Genomic DNA, 16692 nt, shown 5'->3' on the forward strand with positions numbered 1-16692 from the left:
TAAATTTTTACATCATTCTACCTGCACAGGTATCTTGCGAGATATCATATTCTAAGTTATTATTATTGGGACATCATAAATTTGTCAACGTCAACGTCATTAAGCTCAACTGTTAATTACATCAGTTTTCTATTCTACGAATAAGTAGATAGATAATCAATTAACTTTCTCTTACCAGGGTCTACAAAGATTACCCAAACTTTTGTGCGTCTCAGATCTTATGCACGAATATTGCCAAATTTATAGACTTCTAAACATACCTACATAATGTACCTATCTATTTATTGCATTTTACTATTGCGCATCTAAGTAAATAAGTGCATTATTGATCATTTGAGAGTGATATTTTATTCATGTCATTTAATTTTTATGTGACGATATCTACACAATATAAAAATAATATTATATCAATAAGTAAATAAGATATACTTAGGTACGTAATACAGTCGTGTGATTCATGAAAAAGAACTATGCAGTAATTGTCACTTGGGTCATACTCATGATATGATTTTTTTTTAAAACATCATAATATCTTTTTATAGAGATGAATAAATCAACTGCTCTTTAAAATAAAATGTTTACCTAAATACCTAGGTTTCAGTGGTAAACACTACCTGAAATTAAACAAATGATCATAAAAATAATAACAATACACACGTAGGCACTCTGAGTAGTGTGTTATACGGTTATACCATAATAATTATACATACATATTATTACTTACCTATGATAACGTCAAGAAGGTAACGCGTGGAAATACATTCAGATATATTAGGCTTAACTGTAAATTTCATAATAAACTGAACAAATAAGATGTTACAGTAGGTATATATTACTTATATTTCTCCAATTAGTGTGTGATAGTTATTTATGTTCACACAAATATTCGTTACGATTACACACCCAATAATGGCATAGTAGCTGGCCCGACACAAAAAAATAATTGTTTGTGGTGTTTGTTTAGCATGTACCTACCACTGACTTCCATATTTACCCATAGATTCCAGTCGCTTCAGTTGTGGAGTATCGCACTTTTCCAAATACATTCACCATACCCACACACTCCCCACTTTGATTCCAGCAAAACGCCTGGCCTGCAGGTAGATATAACTAAGGGTGATCACTTACAAGTTATTGCGAGCTGTCGCACCCACAGGTGGTTATCGGATACACGTGGGTTAATGGTAATATTTATTAGAATCATTAGTGTCCATTTGTATCGTCCGCACTGTCTTGTATTTTCGACATGTCGCATTCGAATATTAAAGAAAACAATGGACGGCTGAGATAATTGCACCAATTTCTGAGTTCCACAGGTCGTAGATGGCCAACCCATGGAGAAGATTGTTCGACAGCCAAGTCATCCGAGTCATGAAGTCCTGACGAAGAAGAAATAATATACCATTTACCTAAATGATTTATATTTTTCGCCGTATTGGGGAGGGGTCCGGACCCGAAACCCCCCCCCCCCCTTGTGTCACGTGTCAAGAATACGTCATTCTAAGCTTGTCTAAGGTTTATGCACTGACGCTCATTCAATATTGGTGTACTTGAAGGTTGCAACACACACACTATTGCACATTATAATGTGTGTTTCATTTTAGTAGGACACTCACACATTCAAAACCCTGCTTCGAAATGTAGTGTATTGAGGTAGGTAGATAGTACTTATAGCCTATCAGAATTATATTTATTAATCTGTTCGGTGGTACTTACTCGTCAAACCTTGTGCCTTTACAGTAGCATATTAAATATCAAGAGATCATCTTATCATTCGCTTATCTAACCAGTGGGTAACTAACCAGCTAGATATTTGATTACTTGCTCTCATACGAGAAACATAATTACCAACAATAATATGTGAAATAAGATATTCTCATTTTCACGTGAAAGTGCCCACTTAGTTATATAAATACACTTTATGGCTGATTTTAATAAAGAAGAAAATGCTAATTTCCGATTTTAAAACATAATTTCAAAACGGTACACGCACGCGCCAAAAATTTTCACCGAATTACGCGCCATATTTTAATGGCAATACGTAGGTACTTACTTTTTTATGACTTTTAAGGCGGTTCGCATTCAGAGTGCACTTTTTATTAGAAGAAAGAAGAATTTCAATTGGCTTCAATATGTAGCTAATAAAGTGCTTACGCCTTATATCATTATTTGAGGATCGTGATTGCAATAAAAAAACTCTCCTCATATCGTCAACCCATTTTTATCTTGTTGTATCTACTTACTTAATTAACAGAAAAAATACTGTTAATGTTATAGTACCATCAGATAGCAAGGCCGTCTATAATCAGGCCGTGGCACTGAAATGCTACTTATAAGGGTAGTACTAGTTATTAAATATCTTCGAATGGAATGCGGTATAAGTACCTACTGTTCGGAGTAAATGAACATTTGAGATTACATATTTTTCGTCCGAATTAATTAACGTACCTACCTACCTATTTATTAAGTAGGTAGGTACCATTTATTTATATAGGTACCTATGTAACTATCATTATTTTCTAAGCCTAAATATTTTATCATGTTGCATTAGAACTTAGAAGTATGAGCAATAACTGGCACTACGATCTAAATCCACAGTTTTATGCCGCGGCCAGATCAGATGGATGATCGCCATCTTCTGTATCGAACCTCAATGTTTTCGCGGCTCTTGTAATGCAGTGCGTAAGGTGCTGGTCTTTCATTCGAGGGCTCCGGGTTCGATCCTGGTGAGGTCACCATATATTTATGTGATTTTCTCAAAGCCTGGGTGTTTGTGAGTAACTTATATTACTAAATATACTACTCTTTCACTACACTACTTTCATTGGACTTCTTGACCTATTGTAGTTTTATAAAGAATATTTTTATGTATTTTTATTATTAGTAGATACCTACCTATTATTATTATAATTACTTATAGGAGTGCATCCTTTGTCTCTTCTATGAAGAAGATATACTTAAATAATTTTCGTCGTTCATTGTATCCTCATTAAGCGACATCACATAAAAAAACACAGAGATGACTAGATATTAATTATCTTTGATAATATAATGTAGTTCTATGTAGGTACCTACACCTACGTTATGTTATATAAATACTTTCCAATAATTTGCCAACAGACTTTTCACTTAATCCCGTTTACAATGAGACCTGTAATAATTGTGTACCCTTGTACCAATAACAATAAGTCCTACATTTGCAAAGCATTATACCTACTATAATATTGAGTATACATAATTTGAAATCATCTCATGCATGTACCTACCCACTAGGGAAAAAATACCTACGACACTTCCTACTTAATTACGACGATTTTAACTAGTAGTTCTTACATGAAATGCTTATCAAATACCGTTACAAGATAATTTCAAATATGTGTGTTCAATAATATATACCTAATGTTGCACTCTCAAATCTAGTGTCTTATTCGTTGATTAAAAGAAATTGTTTATTATACTTAATATCATCATCAGCCGGGGTCAATCCACAGCTGAATGAAGGTCTCCCCAAGCTTCTTCCAACTCTCTCGGTCCTGTGTCGTTCGCTGCCACGTATTTTCGCCGTACTTTACCAGTTCGTCAATCCAGCGGCTTTTAGGGCGACCCTGTGGCCGTTTCGTGCCCCTTGGGTACCACTGGATGACGGCATTTGTCCAGCGGCCGTCCTTTCGGCGAGCAATGTGCCCCGCCCATCTCCATTTCAGCTGTTTGGCAACGTCTATTACATCGCGTACTCCTGTCTGCTTCCTAACCCATTCGTTTCTCTTACGGTCCTTTCGCGTGATGCCCAACATACACCTCTCCATGCCTCGCTGTGCGACTCTTAGCCTTTGGACATCTCTCGTGTTGAGGGTCCACGTCTCGCAGCCATACGTGAGCACGGATAGCACACATTGGTTGAACACCCTACGCTTAAGACATAATGGTAGGTCACTCTTGAAGATACTATTCAGACGTCCGAAAGCACTCCATCCCAGCTTTATTCTGCGAGCAATTTCACTTACTATAATAGATAGGTACTTATTAATAAATGCAAAATTGGATAAAAATGCAACAACCTAAGATAATTATATAGGTAGATACCTACCTATTTAATTGTGTTAACCCGCCACTGTCATCATCCGTAAAATAACGATCTCCATCTTTGACAGTGACGTAGGTATCTATGATAGGTAAGTCATTTATGTTTACATTTAAAATGTTAAACTTTACTTATTCTGTAACTAAATAATACTTATTATTCGTATGAACATTTTTTTATTCCAGGATTTAAATTTTTTATGTTATTATTATTTAGTGGCCATAGGTAGTGATACCCTCTCCAGGCTAATAGTCTAGATCTAGGAAGTAGCTTATTATTTATAGTAGAGATATTTCGATACAGCAAGAGACAAACATTAAATTAAAAATTATGTAGGTAGGTATCCAAGGTTTGTGTTAATTATTAACTAGCACCTAGGTCCTTACGGTATGCATATGTCACGTTTAACTGTTGATTTAGATACTAATAGATAAAAATACACGGGCCCCATAAACAACCCAGCTCATAAATTTGTCTTCCAGATTGACTACATAATATTATGAAAGTCGTTGAAAAACCTAGGTATAATGTATTCATGTCTACAACAACACTGTCATATTCTATTAAAGTGCCAAGTGCTATTGTAAAATACACTAATACTTATGTGTAGTTAAAAATAGATTACTTGGATTGCAATAAGGATGATTATCGTAGATATCCATTATCCAATCATGTCTTTGGCATATTCCGCCACTGCTAACTTTAATTATTGACACTGAGGGAGTATCTTGGTAGGTATTACAATTACATCAATGTACCTACTTACCTAGGCTTAGATAGCCGACTCATTGAAGTTAATGGTCCCACCAAACCACAACCTCTCCACACGACACCCGGTCTTAATCGGGCGATCACAGGACCCTACGTTTGACTGTAAAATCATTTTTTTATAAATTGTAATATCAGCAGTTACCCAAGCCTACGGTCGCCATGTACTCAATTATAGTGATTCCACTGAATTTGCATATAGTACCCATGATCGGCTCAGATCAAAAATAGTGTAGTGAACTTCCGCAATACAGACGATGGCATATTAGTGGGTACATATCTACTTACGTATCATTTTATCCCGCCTACGATCAAAGGCTCACGACCAAATCGCAGTAAGTAAAATTGGTTGGTAAATCTGTCTTTCCTGGGCCACCCGTAACAGCCACTCACGGAAGTTGCGTAAACGAGAAAACCTTCTTCATCCCTGGACTAAATTATCTTCTAGCTATATCCACATTATGAGCTCGACTCTGGAATAAATCATATGGGAAGTATGCAGCCTTTCTGCGATTGGTATAAGCTACATATTATAATACTTAGGTATTTTGTTGTTGCTATTTGTACATAGTGGGTTGATGTTCAATCTAAGTTGCATGTTGAATACAATTTCCCTCTATGGAAGCAATGTGATGACAGATTATGAATATTGATGTCCCAACGTTCACAAAATGTTCGCTCTGTTTACCACAAAAACATTTCACTTTTTTACTCTCGGCTCGACGATAATAATAATAAAAAACGCATCAAGGTAACCAGTTATTACTAAAAAGAAACTAAAATTATATTATTCTGATGCCGATGTTGCAGATTGCGAGAAAATGTACCAATTCGGCAAAGAGTCTGCAAACCAATCAGCTTGAAACAGTGATCTCATTCTTATCATTTTACAACTCTGAACAAGACAGGTAAAAATCTCGTACCTACCTAGTCGTTGCTAGTGATATTCATAATGCTTTGCCATACGTGAAATTCTCGTGTACCAATATTTATTGCCTTATTTATTTAAGAATACAAAACATTGTGGACATAACAAATCTAAATTCAAGACGTACACAACATGATATTTACATTATAAGTCAAACATTACCCTCACAAGAGAGAAGAAGAAAATATAGAGAAAATAGGTATATAATAATAATAATACCAAAAAAATCAAAACATACTTAAGTAAAATTTAATACAGAAAAATATAATTTTTGAAAACAAAAAACATACAATTTTATACAGAAAAATACAGTTTCAAAAACAAAATGTAAAGTACCTACATCTTTGAAAATGTCTATGTCTTTAGGGAGCGCATTTACTAATCTTGCACCCCTCGCTAATGGTGCCTGATAGGTTTGACACGAGGAAACGGTTTCAATCCAGAATAAATCATGGCTGCGACCATGTAGGTAATTGACAGGCGCATGTAAATTCAAATTCATTAGGACACCAGGATTGGAAACCATCCCTCGCGATAACAGGTAAAAGTGTTTCAAAAGCAGAAGAGACCGACGAGATTCGAGAGAGTGAAAAGTAAGCATGCCTTGTAGAAAGGCAGTCGGAAAATAATCATCTGACGAATTATAGAAAGGAAAATAGTTAAATGTTTTAAAATAAAGACATCGAAGAAATTTCTTCTGGACGCGTTCTAAAATAAGTTTATAGGAAACCTCATAAGGACACCAGATAATCGACCCATATTCAAGAATGCTACGCACTAATGAGACGTAGAGTGTACGTAATACATTTGGATTCTTGAATGGTTTGGATTGTCGCATGATGAATCCTAGAAGCTTACTCGTACATACGTATTATATATTACAATATGTATGTATTGATTTATGTATAACCCATGAGAGAAAGCATGTACTTATAGAAAATTTGATGACTACAAGATACGCAAAAGTGTTTACAAAGCCAAGGGCCAAGATACATAGCACTGCAAACCCACATAAACTGTAGTAGATAGGAATTTCAATCAGGTAAGATCGGTATTGGGGTCCGTTGAGATGCCAGAGTATACGTGAATTTGCAGCGCCGTGTGTCTTGGATCTAACGATCACAACGCAACGCTTGATATGAACCTGCATACCATCCTCACTCCCCGGTATGTGGAAATATCAATCAATCTTCTTGTTAAATGCCGCATGCAACATTTTCTTAGTAGTCAATTTTTCCAATGATTGTATATATTTTAGATAATTATGTAGGTGCTTTACTACCTTACCTAATATTAGGTACATAAATAATATTGATAAATAAATGCTTCTGGCACAGGTAGGAAACGTAGGTACCTACATAGATAGTGTGTAAGTTCCTATTTACCTGCTTAGGTATAACCAGTGCCGATAAGCTTTTAATCGACTGTTTCTATAAATTTTCCATCGTAAATTTTATTGCGAACAACGAAATGTTATTCTAATTGCCTCACTAATTTATTTACAATTGGATGTAAGTACTCCAAATAAATACAAAATAATAATTTCTCTTCTTATTACACCCTCTTTAAGCTTTAATTTAAATCATACTTAAGTAAGTCTGGAGAGGGCCTTCCCCGTATTCCTTAATTGAAGTAAGTAATTCTTACTTACCAGTATCGAAGGGTGGAGGTATGCTGTTAAGATCCACCATAAATAGTGCAAATTAAACTTTGTTAGTCATACGTATTTGTTTTAATTGAATTAAGACTACAATTTACAGATGGTATTAGTTAGTTTTTAAAAATCAATTAAACCCTGCCTAACCAAACCATAATAGTTTTGGTATGTTATGTTATGGGCGATTCGACAAAATAGTGCACACTTTTTCATTCATACTTATTTGTTTTCGTTGGATTAAGAATACATAATATCTATTACACATATTTTTGTTTCTTTTTTTAATTCATTAAGCCCTGCCTAAACCAAACTATACTTAATAGATAAAAAATATTATTCTATCTATAAAATATTCAAAGTTATGTATGATTTAATTGCATAATTTTAGATATTTTATAGATTGGCGAGTATTTTTTTACTATTAGGTATCTATAAGGTAAGTTTAGTGTGCACTATTTATGGTGGATCTTAACAGCCTACCTCCACCCTTCGCCAAGGGTACATACTTAATAACCTATCTTACTCTCAAATCGGTTGCTCATGCCTTATATATACCAACGCGAAACTTTGACAATACACCAAGTACATAAACGTTATATAACATAAAAGTAAACGATAAACCAGATCAATATAATATTACAACTTTACTAATGTTATAGAAAAGTATCAATACATCATACATCCGAGGAGGTAAATAAATATAAATAGCATTACGAAAACATCATTGAATGCTTTCCTATTTGAACAAGAGTCGAACTCAGGATTATATTATTATTGTATGTGATAAGAATGTTTAATTTGGAATAAGTTAACATCGAGAAGATGCTATAGGAAATCACAGGCTCTCAGCATAAGAGATACCTAGATAGTAATATGCTTATACTTAGTATTCATACAAAGGACTACGGGTTAATGTCCTGTCACCTGTATGAAGACAGAAACAACTAAGGTGTGTAAGCAGATAATAAAATATATTATTAACTTGACACGTGCGTTTGATCGGAAATAAGAAAAATAAATAAACCGTCTGTAATACTCTAATCTCACATCTAAATATAGGTAAGTACTTATTTATAATTTAATATGTAACACGGTGCTTATTGAAACCCATACCTATGTCGTTATTAACTTTTCTCTTATCTCGTTTATCAGCGAAATTTGTAAATCCTTTCGCAAAAACCTGTATAGGTACCTACATAGATTCCAAGAAGTACCTACATAGATAGCTGGATAGATTACGTATACGTATGTATATATTTACTGAAGGATCGTCTCCCAACTGATCACTGATCACGTATGCCCAAAGGAAGTTACGTAAGTCGTAAAAAGATAGGTAATATTTCAAAATTAATCGATAATAGTATGCGGATATTAATTATTTGTAACTTAGATATATATTTTTTTATTAATCTATCAATTTGTTTACGAAGGAACACAACATACCTATATACTTTCTAATCTACAAGTAGGTAATGCCTATACTTATAAGTATACATTATATATCTACCTATTACCAAACGGCTGAAACGAAAATTGGGTGGAAATGGCACTCACATGTTTGCTAATTCACTGTATTAGTTACCATTTTCACACAAGCAACGGCTGCTGGTCGCAGGCTGTTTAAAAACGAATTGATTTAGTTCGGCAGAAATCTGATAAGTACAGGAAAGGCTAGAGACTGAGAGGAGTGGAAAGTTCGGCTGTCCCAAATATAAACGTTGTATAATACTGGTAGACATTTTTGACAAAATTACTGAAAGCACAGTTAATACAAACCTATTTCAATTTGAACTTCTACGTTAGCTAATCATCCAGTTTATTATTTGACGTGTATGAGTCGTATAGTTTTAAATGATGTTAAGTCACATTGTCATAATTTCGATTAAACTAATAATTACTATATTATTGTAATCAACATTAACGTTTTAAAATATAAATACCTCATTAAAATTTTAAGTTTGGTGTTTAAAACCTTGAAATGAGAGTTGACCTAACTTGCAACTAATTGTGAAAATGACAGGAACAAAAAATGTACTAAGGAAACTTAAGTCGCCTAAAAAAATGACATCAGTGGAGTTAACAATGTTTGAAACTGACTATTATTTCTAATAACTTTCAGACCAGATGACATGTTTTAAATATAATAGACTAGTGAGCTTTACAGGTGGTAGGTACAAACTAGCATTACAAATAGTATCTAAATTCATTAAAGGTGGAGATAACTAATTTTGAAACTGTCTGATTCAATTATGTAGGCAGATTATCATTTTTTAACACTTGTTGACTTATGTGTTGGTATAATATAGTGTTTTTGCGTTATTACTTGATTACGTGATTATTGAAGAACAGCAACGAAGAAATTATTATGGTTGAAGGAACTGCGCACACGCAAAACTCCATATACCTAATATACATACAACTGCATTAAATAGAAAAGCGAAATTAATCTAATAGGTAGGTACTGTAATGTGCATGACCAAGTCAATTGCACTGGGGCTTTTGAGATACGATTGATGTCTATGTCTGACAATCACTGTACTTATGCACTTTTCCCCGTCGCGTCAATCATTACGTATTTTGTATTGTCAACGTTGTGGTAGGTAAAAATCGGTAGGTAAGAACTCATTGGACTCAATCATTGTTCGGCATTCCGTGAATTTTGTATAATTTCGTGTGGTTTTCACTCACTTATGACGCGTCGATAGCGGTTTCCGTTGCATAGATTAGTCAATTAAAGAAACGCAGAAACAAATCACACATTGTTATATTTTTCACAAAGTGGAGTTTAATTGTTTTGATTTCAACTATTTCAAAATTATCCTGGATTTAAAAAAAAAATGGAACTAACCTCTCTGTATTAGGTCATCATTTTATGAAGGGGAAGTATTGATATGTATTAGTTGTAACAAAAAATTATCAGAAGTTAGCAATACATAATAGGTAGGTACGCAATGCACGCTAACTATAAAGCCTTGATTTTATTACCTATTAACACTACCCAACAGTTATTACCCAGTAGGTAAATTATCTATTTCTTGATCTGTAGTCCATCCTTTGCTGGCGTTTCTATTTCGTTTTTAGATCTTTCTGTTATCGCTATCGATCCTTTGCCGATTATTGCATCAGTCTAATAGCATTCAAAGATTTCTCTCATGATATAAAAACTATTTTTGAACAGCACCGATCTCAGCCTAGCTAGGTTCCAAAATACTTTCAAAAAGATAATAATGTACAGTCACACTCATATGGACTTAAGATCTGAGAGAAATGAGCATAGCTCACACACTCACCCATGATTATACCATCGCGTATTTTTTAAGACGAAGTGAAAAACATTTTTATATTATTTTATATTCGTTATTTAAAAAAAAACCACTGTCTTATATCTATATAAGTAGGAATGAGATTCGTCAAGCTATAATCCCCCACAGTGATGTCCCTAGACAAAATGCCGCCCCCATTTTTTTTATACAATATTTTTTAATATCCGTGCTCGTGTCGTTTCTGGTCACCAAGGACATCCAAGGGCAACGGAAGTGAACTAGACATTGAACTAGACAAAAAGTCCTGTTAAACCTTTTATGCTAATAATTAATACATTTTGTTTCCAACCAGTGAGATGAATTTTTGAAAGGAAATATATTTTCGTTATTAAGTAGGTATTCAATGTAGGTAGTTATTTCTATATAAATATACCAAAATCTCCTCGGTGTGCCGCCCTTTAAGTAACTGCCGCCGCCAAGCGACGCTCAGGCAGATTGAGCGTTGAACCCCCATGGGACGTCACTGATCCCCCATGCAGAGATGATTTGGTGGTAAATTGCGCCTCATTACTAATAATATGTACCTACTCAGTGAAAGAAAGAAAATGAATTAATCCATAGAGGTACAATATTTCAAGAAAAAACAATCATTAAAGATTATTTTATTAATAATTTTGGTCTTCCGCGCTCCATCGATACCTAACGAACGTTCCATATCGCTTTGCATTACAATTCATAATGCTATATTATTTAATAGGTAAAATATGTCATAATTTTTGTTACTTATGAATATTTTGATGACAAAAAAAATATTTTTGAGTTTTGCCATATCATGTCCACTAAAATATAGGCTGGCACCCGGGCGGCAGACACCCTTAGCGCATTCCTGTCGATATAATATGTGAATAGATGTCTTAATAGTATATATACCTATTGTCAAAATCCTGCCAATCAATAATGTAATTCTATGTATTGGTGACAGTTTCATTTACGTCATCGTTCAAGCATCAAAATAACTTAATCTATCATTGGAACATAACCCATCATTCTAAATAAAATCAAACATAAATATTATATTATATTTTGTACCTACTTCTTTATTCATTCAGTATTTAAAAAATACTTCACTCTATCAGGAGCACAGTCGTCATGTTATGAGGAGTTTTTTTTTATATAGACCGAACACAATGGGCACATCTCATACAAAATTGACACAAGTGTCTCGGATAACATTTCTCAGAATACATCTCGAGATGTCAAACAAAAAACAAATACCTGAGCGATCTCGTGTCTCCGCCGGAAAATTGTATTCCAGTTGATCTTCTCATAGTATTGCACAGGTACCTACCTGCCTAGTCAAACAAGCACACACCTGTATCTTAATATCAACTATGCATAATTCAGATCATTATTAATTGTGATGTTGTCTTTTTCCTCTCCTGATATACCTATTCACGAGAACACTGACTAATTGTGAGACTCCTCCACGGTAAAAAAATATTTCATAAACACTAGAAATCACATCCTATTATTATAATTAGTGGTTTACGTTTATATGTATATAGGTATGTTTAGTACGTAGGTACCTTTTTGAGCTTTTTGGTTATGTTGTGGGCCCGTTTGATTTTAGTTGAAGGTAGGTGTTTTGTTATGCTTGTGTCAATATCTTATACCTAGGTACTCAATTTATGAGAATTACGTATAATTACGTAAGATTTTGGTAATTTTACGATTAATGTTAACTGTCTTGAGGCCCCCTTTCAAATCTTCTTACGAATCGATTGCGTTATCTACGTCAAAGAAAATCGTCCCTAACATACTCTATTAAAATGGCTTTTTTTCGATTTTCATGAAGACGTTTGAAAACATTTTGTTTTCGTTAACGATATCATAAGATTATAATCTACCTATTTACACATAAATATATTATTAATTATTACATTATATAAAATGAATCAAGTTCAATTTTTTGAAGTTACCTACCTACCTATTTATATTATTCTTAAAAATAAGCAATGCGTCGTGATTTCCTTCAACAAACGTAAGAAGAAATTTAAAATCTATTTTTATTATATGTGTGAAAACATTCCTATTGAGGTTAATGATCAAAATGGCCATAATTTGTAGTAATTTCTTAATAATTTTCTCTAAGATTTGTTTGACAGACATTACTTATATATACCAGCATAAAACATTTTTTTATAAATATAATGGAGCATAATATTTAGGTGAACAATCACAAAAAGCGCAAACAACAGTATGTAATATTATGTAAAATTGTATCTATAATACAATATCAACACGTGGTGATATTCAACACCCCAACGCGTGAAATGTTATTTTTTTCTCTGGCTATCAATTCAATCATACTAAAAGTAATCTGAGTTTACCATCAATAAGTGTTGTAGGTAATTTATAATAGTAAAAGTCGATATGAATCCCTCCTATACCTTGTAGGACCTACAATTTGGGTACCTAATAAATTCTACCAAGTAGGTATATAAAATTATTAATTATTGCTACTAAAAATCACCCACGGTGGCCGCGCGGCTTAAGCGTTGGACTATCACGCCGTGGGTCTCAGGTTCGAATCCTAGGTCTGGCAAGTACACATATTGTTTTTCAATTTGTGTGTGAGTCAGGGTATGGACCTAATAGGTTGAGCAAGTGTCTGACATCCATTTCTCGTAAAAAACAAAATCTGTTAATACAAACCTCTACTCTGTGGAGGCCCTATTAGGATCGGACATGGTCTGAAAAAAAATCAATATACCCACGATTTCCGAGCGGTATTTCGTCAGGCTTATAATGTCGTGAGTCTGGCAATTTTACATGTTATTTTTCAGTACGTGTTTGGACCCAGAGTATGGACCTAATAGGTTGAGCAAATGGCAAGTAGCAAACATTTCTATTTCTGGGGGGAAATAATAGGTTAATACAACGTCCATTCTGTGGAGGTACATATTGGACTGTCATATCAAAACAAAGTATCGTTTTATTGTGTTGTGATTCATGATAATATAACTATGTACCTATCTACTTATAATACTTTTTGCCAACCAATTCTAAAGGATAGTTGTTATGTTATGTGTTATGTTATATTTTATCTTGGATTGTATATAATATAAATACTATATAGGTATACCTACATTCCTACCTACTCGACATTATTACATTTTGTTATTTATTGTTCCTTGAAACACTTAAAGATTCAAAAGTAAGCCGCTTCGACAACTTCGATAAGGCGAGACTGTAACTATAAACCTAATTACAAAAACAATTAGTATTATCGCCTTCTTATAGCTAATTCGGTTAAGGCGATCTCGAATTCCGACAGGGACAGTCGTTGTCATCATCTCGCTCTGGGCGCGAATGATTTTGTCGCCAATCCTTTGTGATATTAATCATTCATTCCTAATCGGTCCGCCGATAAGAAAAGTCGCTCGATATCGCCCGAAGTCTGATCATTTTTCTGAACGGATGTGACGTGTGGTGTAGTGTTAGCTTTGAGATTTCTTTCCGGTACCTGATCGTCTTATAAAATATTATATGCCAGAGCCAGTATCTAACGATCGGTACATGGAGCAGGTACATTATAAATATCTAACCAATCAGTGGCTTTCTATTATGGAATATTATGAAACATAATATTGATTATTTGTTAATTACGACCAGTGAAGTGTTTATGTACGTCTGTGTGAGGATTAAAACACTAAAAATAAATACAGCATTGGGTGAATTAAAAAAACTAAACGACTTCTACATTATTTCGTCTTAATGCAGTGTTTATTTTGTGAATAAAACAGATTTCGCGTTGTAGAAAATTTGAGTGTTATTGTTTATTTGTTATTTTAAAAAAAAACACATGTGGAGATTTCAAGGCTTGACACATATGGATATACGGAATAAACATCTCTCGACAGGTAAATATTTGAGATATATTCCTTTTTAATAAGTACTTAGATACCTATTGAATATTTATAAAAATTCTTGGCTTTTTTTTCGAATTGTATCTAATATTTATTATCCCCACGAATTCATAGGCAGGTATATCGTATTGGTAAACATATTTCAGGTGTTGTGATTTGATAGAGAGGTACATTTTTCATTCATATTTTTAATTATCCTTGCCATGTCTCTGATGTCTGCCTAAACCAAAACATCCCACAAAGCCTATTAAATTAAGTGTGAAATGTTAATATATTATAAATACTGAAACATACAGTTCCCATTATGGCCCCCACATCCTGAAGCAGGCTCCAAGGCTAGAATCTTTGACGCGCCCTTTCCCTACACATCGCTAAGACGAAAGAGATTTTGACGCTCCTATTATGCTCTGTCGTCATATTGGGCCAATCAAGGCGAGTGTACGCCAATGTGAAGAAGAACATTATAAATCCACACACATGTGAGTACGCAATAATAGGCACATAGATACCTAAGAAGTCTAGAGTACTTAGTTATCAATACTTTTTTCCAATACTTTGGTATTGATATTTACTTTTCCGATTCTTATATACGATACTCAATCAATACTTATTGTTAAACGTCGAATTATAGGTACCTACCTGGACATTCCAATATCTCCGTTTCCGGACACGTATTTAATAAATTCCGGGCGAGAGCTTTGCTAATTAAGCTACTGACTAGTAATTAATATACTGTCTACTGTGACATAAATACGAAAACGCCTAGGACCTAGCTAGGAGAATAAAATCACTTAGAAGAGAGCTTCATCAAACAGTGTATTCATCCATGTTGATGATAATGGTATAGGACATAGGTATACTTTATTTGCATGTGTCCATTTTACAGGCGTACCGCATTTTTGTCAAAATAATTATGGATATGTAAATGAACTTTGGTACATATAAATAGGTAGATACTGTAAATTATTGAAAAATATATCATTATTGTAAGTAATTTCTCTCTAAAGTATAGGTACTTAGTGCTGCTGCAACCAACAGTGATCTAAGCAATAGCACATTACTTGGTTATTTTCATATTTAAACAGTAACTCATAATAACTTATATATATATATATATATATATATATAGGTAACTTAAACTCATGTCGTGATCAATGGTGCCTACGTGTCTACTTCAACTTAATTAAACCATGTCTATGGTAATTAGGGTTTGCCTACCCACGGCAAGCGTTTGAATTTTTGTTTTATAGTGCTGATAGATAATCCCAAACGGTTCTATAACAACAACTTCTTCATAAACAGACTAGGTACTTGGTAGTTCAATACGAGGTTAATAATTATTCAAAATATTTAATAACAATTCAAGTGAAACATCTACGATTTATTTTAACTGATTTCATTATTGCTAGCAACCAAATCGGTTATTAATTACATTCACCGCTATTCGCTTGTTCATATTCTTATTGTATACCTGAAGTGCATCACGTTATATACCTATCTACCTGAGATTTTGCTAATTGAATCTTCAACGTGTAACAAATTAATAGTAGCGATAAACCTATTTCATTAATTGGGAGCAATGTTAAAATGTATTATTTGACAACGGCCAACACCGAAAAGATAAATGCAGTGAAATAAATCCAAAGTCGATTACAGTGTAATCCATCCGTATGAAAAACAAATAATTAGGAACATACTAATTATCTTTACAAAGAACTGATAAGTGTATGGTATTCACTCTTCCATTTGATATGTACCTATCTAGGTACACACTATAAATGAATAATAATAGGAATCTATCTGTTTTCTTAACTATATGTAGGTGACAATAACTCTAATGATCACGTATACCTAGATAATTTGAAAACATCTCAGAAATATACTTACCCACTGGTCTTAATCCTGCATCCATTCCGGTCAATGTGCTTTAGCAATATTTAGCTACCTGCACCCTACTTAATTAAGACAAAATTAACTAATGGTCATGCAACTTTGAAAAGCAATTCAGTTGCATGACAGTGATCTAATTTCGCCGTGATTAGGTAGGGCACAAGTATGTGAATTGG

The 16692-nt window shown here is 33.7% G+C and overlaps 1 protein-coding gene across 2 annotated transcripts in view; it reads left to right on the forward strand.

Moving 5' to 3' along the window:
• Nucleotides 1-16692, forward strand: part of peb (zinc finger protein pebbled) — a 140722-nt gene that overhangs the window by 91208 nt on the left and 32822 nt on the right. The window contains exon 1 of one of the 2 annotated variants that reach the window (XM_085960871.1): nt 14108-14620. The exons of the other annotated variant lie outside the window; for it this stretch is intronic. The gene's annotated coding sequence lies outside the window, so the exon portion shown is untranslated. Of the gene's footprint in view, nt 1-14107; nt 14621-16692 lie in introns of those variants that run through there. 2 annotated transcript variants of the gene reach the window in all.

Source organism: Rhyacophila brunnea, unplaced genomic scaffold, assembly GCF_057557595.1.
Source record: "Rhyacophila brunnea isolate RB1 unplaced genomic scaffold, BYU_Rbru_1.0 scaffold_12, whole genome shotgun sequence".
NCBI classification, from domain to species: domain Eukaryota; kingdom Metazoa; phylum Arthropoda; class Insecta; order Trichoptera; family Rhyacophilidae; genus Rhyacophila; species Rhyacophila brunnea.